At 26.8% G+C, this 7,853-nt stretch overlaps 1 long non-coding RNA gene across 1 annotated transcript; it reads left to right on the top strand.

Annotated features, from left to right (window-relative positions):
• The first annotated feature begins 4,569 nt into the window (after positions 1-4,569).
• LOC115033628 lies at positions 4,570-4,796 on the top strand. Its single transcript, XR_003838904.1, has 2 exons — positions 4,570-4,634; positions 4,736-4,796. It is a non-coding gene; the product is annotated as an uncharacterized LOC115033628 (long non-coding RNA).
• The last annotated feature ends 3,057 nt before the right edge of the window (positions 4,797-7,853 follow it).

Raw genomic sequence — 7,853 nt, forward strand, 5'->3', positions numbered from 1 at the left:
AATATACCGACTAATGCGTACAAACAAATAATAAAAAATAAACAAAAGTACTTATGGAATAAAAAAAAGAAACTTAAGGATAAAATAAATTCCCCAGAAAAACTATTGTCTCGACAATTTTCTTAAAAATATGAATATATCACACCAAAAATCTTTAAGCATGCATTTTAGTGCACTAAAAGATGTAATATCATAAATAAATGCTAAGTAAATCGAATTAAAGTACACTTATTTTGTTTCAATAATTTATTTACTTGACGAGAAATTACATACTACACCATTATAAAATATATGAAGCTAAACACATTCATTCAGAATTAAATTCTCCACAATAACAATACCTAAATAATTGTTTTGTCCAATAGGTACTTAAATGGCTACACCAAATGAGTAATATACCTAATATTTTATATTTTTATGCAAACAAATGCAAAATCTTAAAGTCAAAATGTTATGCAATTTTTATTAAAATGTTATTAAGAGGCACATTTTATAAGTACAATTTTTTTTCTTAAGATACAGCTCACTACTACACATATATATTTTTTTCAACCATTAAGACTCGTTAATTTACTTATATGGTGTACAAATATCCATAGTATTTTTTATTATTAGTGGCTATAAAAAATATTATTAAAAATGTAATATTTTAATCTATTATGTAGTACTGCTAACGGACTTAATCATTTTGAAATGATTTTCAATGTTATACGAGTCGTAGTACAGCATAATATTATGTTTGAATTAAAATTAATTAATTAAAAATTATCTTGTCAATCTGCATTGTATATTTGAAACTTGCGCCTGAGTGCCTCAATTTTATTGTATGCATAATATATTAATGTGTGCATGAAATAGATTTTAAAAGTAATAGGTAGGTATTTAAAAAAATTAATTTAACAATATGCTTTATGTAATAAGTTTTTTTGCGAAGTAATTTTAAAGCTAAGAAAGTATAAACGCACCATGCACAAATAATTGAAAAAGAAATTGACAAAGAAACATGAACTCTTGAACCATGAATTTTTAACTACGTAATGAAAAAACGAATATTTATCCTTTTATTTTTGTACATAGCCACATAGGCAGTATATAAAGTATATTATATTATTATACATCTAAAATATTATATTTAACATGGAAACTAAATTATTACGAGTTTTGACTTACGAAAAAATATGGATAATTTATTATCTTTTTATTAAATTGTTTTAAATACTTTTAATATTTTCTGTAACATTCAAGTCTCACTAATAATGAGTAATGGTTGTATATCATAAATTTATGATTGACCTAACTACCAGAGTGATAGGTACTCGACCATACATATTAAGATATTATAAGAATTCTTATAATATCTATGTACACGACGTGTTCGTTTTGGTAATGATCATGATTTAAGATAGTACTATCTTAAATCGTGGTAATGATACATAGTCACACACAGGGGCGGATTTACCCATATGCTCACCAAGGCACGTGCCTAGGGCGCAAAATTGATTGGGGCGCAATTTTTTAGTTAATTTTTACTTTTTAGTTTTTCATAATTTCATAATTTATTATATTTACCTAAATTTATATTTGATATTAATTTTTGTTTGTATACAACTTGCATGAAAAAGGAGAATGGCTCCTCGTAGCCCCGTCGCAGTAACGTTTTAATTCATAAGCTATAATACCTAACCTCGCAGTTTGGGTTCAATCCTGCTACCAGCGTGCGCTGCGTCACGCCGCCAGGGCTCGAGGCTCGATATCGGCACTCGACGTCTCGACGAGGCAGTTGTCGGCGTTGTCTATGTTAATGCATGGGAGGTGGTATACGGGTGTGCGGAGTAAACACTTACAATATTGTGAATGGCGCATGCGCAAAACGCCAGCCAAGGCAGTCAAAAATACTGCCTCTGGCCGCCGGGTACATTGTTATAGCTGCTCTACTAGCTAGTTGGGGGACCGCTCGCACAGTTCTTAGCAAGTAAATAAAATTGGATTGAACCACCTCACCCCGCACTCGGCATTCTTAGAATACTGGAATTAATTCTGGAAATCAGATGTCTTGATAAAGTAATTAATAATAATAAACATTGCGACGACGTGCGTCGCTGGCACTGTCGACCGTCTCCTGCATAGTGCATACTGCTCAGAAATCTTAAAGATTTCATTCAATTTTTATAGTTTATTTCATCGAACATTACCCCCAAGCCCAGATTAAAGGGGATCCAGAGGGGGCCATGGCCCTCGGGCCTCAATAGTTCAAATTTATAAAAAGGCCTCAGACTTGTTCATTACTTTTTTTGTTATAGCCTTATAGGCTATAAAACTACATAAATCACCTTAAAAAAACCGATGATTATTTAGCGAAGAATACACATTATACATTATAATTTATAAATAAATGATACATTATTTATTGCCAAGTACCTAATATCTATATATAATTATTATAACAAGTACCTAACATTAAATAATATATACATTATAAACATACGTAACAAGCTATTATTATTTTTTTTCGTACAGGGGCCTCTTAAAACTTTGGCCCCTTGGCCTCGAAATGTCTTAATCCGGGCTTGATTACCCCCACCCCACCACCACCGTGGGAGCACACCAATGTAAAGGACACTAGTGTTGTAATGCCTAGGGGCAGAAAAATGGCAAGTCCGCCCCTGTATGTACCTAAAACCTATAAATATTTATTATAACAAGTACCTAATATCAAATAAAATATACATTATCTTTTTTTTTCGTACAGGGACCTCATTTAAAACTTTAGCCCCTGGGCCTCATTTAAAACTTTAGCCCCTGGGCCTCAAAATGTTTTAAGATATAATAATATAAAAATCGGGTAAATGTATGTCGTTCTGCTGTACAGTAGGTTACAAATGGATCAATGTATAATGAATTGTATTCAATTTGAATTCAATGATATCATTGTACAAGAAAGACGATTCTGAGTGGAGACGTTTGTCAGTCTGGATATTTTATATTGCTATTATTTATTATAGCCTGTAAGTTAAATTAATATTATAATTTTGTATTCTTTACTATGGTGATAAACAAAGCGTTAGAAATTAAAATCCCATTTTTAGCGGTTTTTTTGTAATTTCTCGATGGTTTTTCCGGTAACAATGACCTCTCTAAAGATCCATCTTGATCCAATTTGCTAAAAGATAAGGTACTATAGTTTATAATGTGATGAAATAAAAGCACTCCTTCTGGTACAAATTTTGTATACAGGATAAAAAAAAAATAATGAACACCATTGTAAAAACACTAGCTTCCTCGCTCCGCTCAGAATCTAAATCTATATATATATATATATAAATTGTATTTTATATTTAATTCGTAGATATTTGTTGTTAGAATAGTAATTAATAACTAATAAATAATAATAAAGTACTATAAAAGTATAAAATCTAAAACAATAAGAGATAAAATATTAAAATTAAATTATTTATTTTTGATATTTATTAATTTATCTTAATGTTATAATTTATGATAAGGTATATTAATATATTAATATTATACATACAGGGGTGGATTGGCCTATCGGGAAATCGGGAAACTTCCCGATGGGCCGGTTCTTGTGAGGGCCGGTAGGGCTGGTATAATTTTTATAATATAATTACAAAAAATTAAAATATATTAAGAAAATCAAATACCTAAGAAGGTATTATTTTTAATATCTTATACTATTGCAATTCATAGTAGGATTTTTGGTATTTACACTATTTTCTCTCCAATTTATGCTAATGTATTATTTAGAAATCTATGGTATTGGTAATTTAGTATTTATATTTTATACTCTATGGTAGAATTCAGTTAGTTGCGTGATAATATTGATAACCTTATCATTATTTGTATGTATTTTGATTTTAAACGAGTTACCAAGTCAGTTACAGTACTTACAGACGTGTGTTTAGTGTAAAAATTCAATTGAACTGTGCAATTCAAATCATGTGTGACGCTGGTGAAAAACGAAAAAAGGGTGGCGCTGAAAAGGTACGAGAAAAAAAGAAAAAACTGTTAATGAGACCTAGTTACGTGGAACCTTGTTTTAGATTTTTTCCTTAATTTTTCTTTTGTTTTTCACGGCGCTTTTGAAAACTATTGGAAAAATTTTACTTTTGACCCCCCAAAGTACCAACTAGATTCACTTTCCTATCAGAAAAGGTACTGTTGAAGAAAATCCAAGCACTTTTACTGTCCTAAAACGTGATGACAGACACAAAAATAAAAAAAAAAATAAAAAAAAAAATAAAAAAAAAAATAAAAAAAAAAATAAAAAAACACACATCATTGTAAAATCAATACATTCATCGTTCCACTCAGAATCTAAAAATACATTATTATTTATATACCTATTATAAATATGGCATATTACTTTTTTACTTTTTACTTATTAAATATTTAAAATTATTTTATTTAAACGCTATAATTTTATCTACAAATTTTAATAATTAACAGTTAATAGTTATAGTATCTGTTAAATGATTTTTTATTTTAATATATTACAAACTTAACTAATGTATACCTTGGAAATATTTTAGAAATTTAAAAATATCCAATTTGTATAAACCATGTATTTTTTAGGTGATGGTGAGGACGGATTAACAGCAGTCAACTTTTTTCAAAAAGTAATTTTTTTAACAAATTTTTATTTTTATGAACATATTGATTATTTATACAATGTGATAATGTAAAGTTGACATAAAATAAAAGTTTACATATTTTTAAGGTAATGACTGATACAAGAACACTCATTTTGTGGCCAACTAGACTGAAAATTGGAGCAAAATCAAAAAAAGGTTGGTACCTAATAACCTACTATAGTTTATTTTGCGGGGTATAAGACCTAGTCATCTCATTTAAACTTTAAATAAGTACTAAAATAATTTTTATACATCAAAATTCTCAGAAAAATATTCTGCTTCGGAAGTAAGGTGAATGATAACTGATAAGGTGCCACAAAATTGTAAATTTTTTTTTACGATGTGAATGTTTATCTTAGCATCTTCTATACACCATAACATTTTCAAAATATTTTGATGTATTTTGAGCTCTTTACGGACATTTTTATTTTCCATTTTTTTTTAGTTTTTTTTCTAAAAATATCAATAAAATTTTATTTGTTGGATAAAAAAGCTTGAAAATTTAATAGACGGCTCCTAGTATATTGTTTCAAAGGCAGATGAAAAATATTAAAAATCGTTAGTCACAGTTTTTTTTTTTAAGCATTTAAAGTTCAAAAAATGACAAAATATGGAAAAATCACGAAAATTTGCAAATTATTTCGAGTTATAAATTCATAAAAATTTTTCTTTTTAAATCTAAGATTTTAAAATGTAATACAAGATTCCTTATAGGATAATCTACCTTTACCAAAAAAAAAATGTCTATAAGAAACTCAAATTAAATTTTTATGGGCGTTTGAAATTCATATTTTTACAACATTTGATATTCACTCGATTTCTTACGTAACGATTTTCTTATTTTGTTGTAATTAAAAAACGAGTGACTGTAGAAACTTGAAAATTTCACTGAATGTTTATATTAGCATTTTATATATACGATAAAATTTTTAAAATAATTTGACTCTTTTTGAGCTGTTTACGGACATTGTAAGTTTTCAATTTTTTTAGTTTTTTTTTTCTATAAATATCAATAAAGTTTTATCTGTTGGGCCAAAAAGTGTATAAATTGAATACAAAGCTCCTGATATATTGTTACAATATCAGTTGAAAAATATTAAAAATACATAGGCACAATTTTTTTTTATAAGCATTTAAAGATCAAATTTTGACAAAATTTATCAAATTTTAATTTGAAAAATTATTTTGTAGTTAAAAATTTATAAAATGTTCAATTTTTGTATCTAAGAATTGAAAATTTAAAACAAGATTCCACGTAAGTAATTAATTCTGTTACCAAAAAATCTAAAAAATACATTTACACAGTTTATTTTTATAGTCATTTTAAGTATAAATTTGGACGAAATTACATATTAAAAACCTAGGATAACTATTTAAGTTATTTTGTTGTGATTGTATAATATTATTCGTGGGTACTTGAAACTTCTAAAGTATACTATTATATATCTATGATTTTACCACGGTTTTTTGTTGATGTATAACGCGTTATAACTTATAAGTACCTAATAGATATTATGATATGATTAATTTGGAATTTATTATAGGTACCTATTATAGGTCAATTTTTTTTTAATACCATAGATAAGTATATATATGTCTAATACATAGACTGATATACCGTCTCCGCTCAGAATCGTTTTTCTTATACAGTGATATTATATCATTGAATTCAAATTTAAAACTGTCCATTATACAGTGACCCACTTCTAACCTACTGTACAGCAGAGCGACATCCACTTACCCACCTTTTTTTAATTTTTTTTTTAAATTTTTTTTGTGTCTGTCATCACCTTTTAGGACAGTAAAAGTGCTTGGATTTTCTTCAACAGTATCTTTTCTGATAGGAAAGTGAATCTAGTTGGTACTTTGGGGGGTCAAAAGTAAGTCCCTGTAGTTTTCAAAAACACCGTGAAAAACAAAAGAAAAATTAATGAAAGAGGAATTTTTACGCAAAATCTGTATTCGAGAAAATCGATTTTGGTTTTTAACTCAACTCTAAAACAAATGACTGTAGGTACATAAAATTTTGACTGAGTGTTTTTATTAGCATTTTCTATAACCATAACATTTTCCAAATATTTTGACTTATTTTGAGTAGTTTACGAACATTTGTAGTTTCCGTTGTTTATATTTTTTTTTCTATAAATATCAATACAATTTTGTTTGTTGGTTTAAAAATCTTGAAAATTGAATAGAAGGTTCCTAATATATTGTTTCAAAGGCAGATGAAAAAAATTAAAAATCCGAAGTCACAATTTTTTTTAATAAGCATCTAAAGTTCAAATATTGACAAAATACGTAAAAATGACGAAAATTTACAAATTATTTGATTTAATTAATTCATGAAAAATTTTCTTTTTAGATCTAAGATTTTTACAACATTTGATATTCACTCGATTTCTCATGTTACAATTTTCTTATTTTGTTGTAATTAAAATAAGAATGACTGTAGATACTTGAAAATTTTACTGAATGTTCATATTAGCATTTTCTATACACGATAAAATTTTGAAAATAATTTGACTCTTTTTGAGCTGTTTACGGACATTGTCAGTTTTCATTTTTTTTTCGTTTTTTTTTTCTATAAATATCAAGATAGTTTTATCTGTTGGGTCAAAAAGTATAAAAATTTAATACAAGGCTCCTGATATATTGTTACAATAATAGTTGAAAAATACTAAAACACATAGGCACATTTTTTTTTATAAGCATTTAAAGATCGAATTTTGACAAAATTTATCAAATTTAAATTTGAATAATTATTTTATAGTTAAAAATGTATAAAATTTTCAAATTTTGTATCTAAGGATTGAAAATTTAAAACAAGATTCCACGTAAATATTTAATTCTGTTACCAAAAAATCTATAAAATACATTTACACAGTTTATTTTTAGTGTCATTTTAAGTTCAAATTTGGACAAAATTGCATATTAAAAAACCTAGAATAACTATTTTAGTTATTTTGTTTTGATTGTATAATATTATTCGTGGATACTTGAAACTTCTAAAGTATACTATTATTATATATCTATGATAGTATCACGGTTTGTTGTTGATGTATAATGCGTTATAAGTACCTAATAGATCTTGTGATATGATTAATTTGGAATTTATTATAGGTACCTATTATAGGTCAATTTTTATTAATATCATAAACTATATAATATTTATGTCTTATACCTAAACTGACATACCGTCTCCGC

This window comes from Acyrthosiphon pisum, chromosome A1, assembly GCF_005508785.2.
Source record: "Acyrthosiphon pisum isolate AL4f chromosome A1, pea_aphid_22Mar2018_4r6ur, whole genome shotgun sequence".
Taxonomy (NCBI): Eukaryota; Metazoa; Arthropoda; class Insecta; order Hemiptera; family Aphididae; genus Acyrthosiphon; species Acyrthosiphon pisum.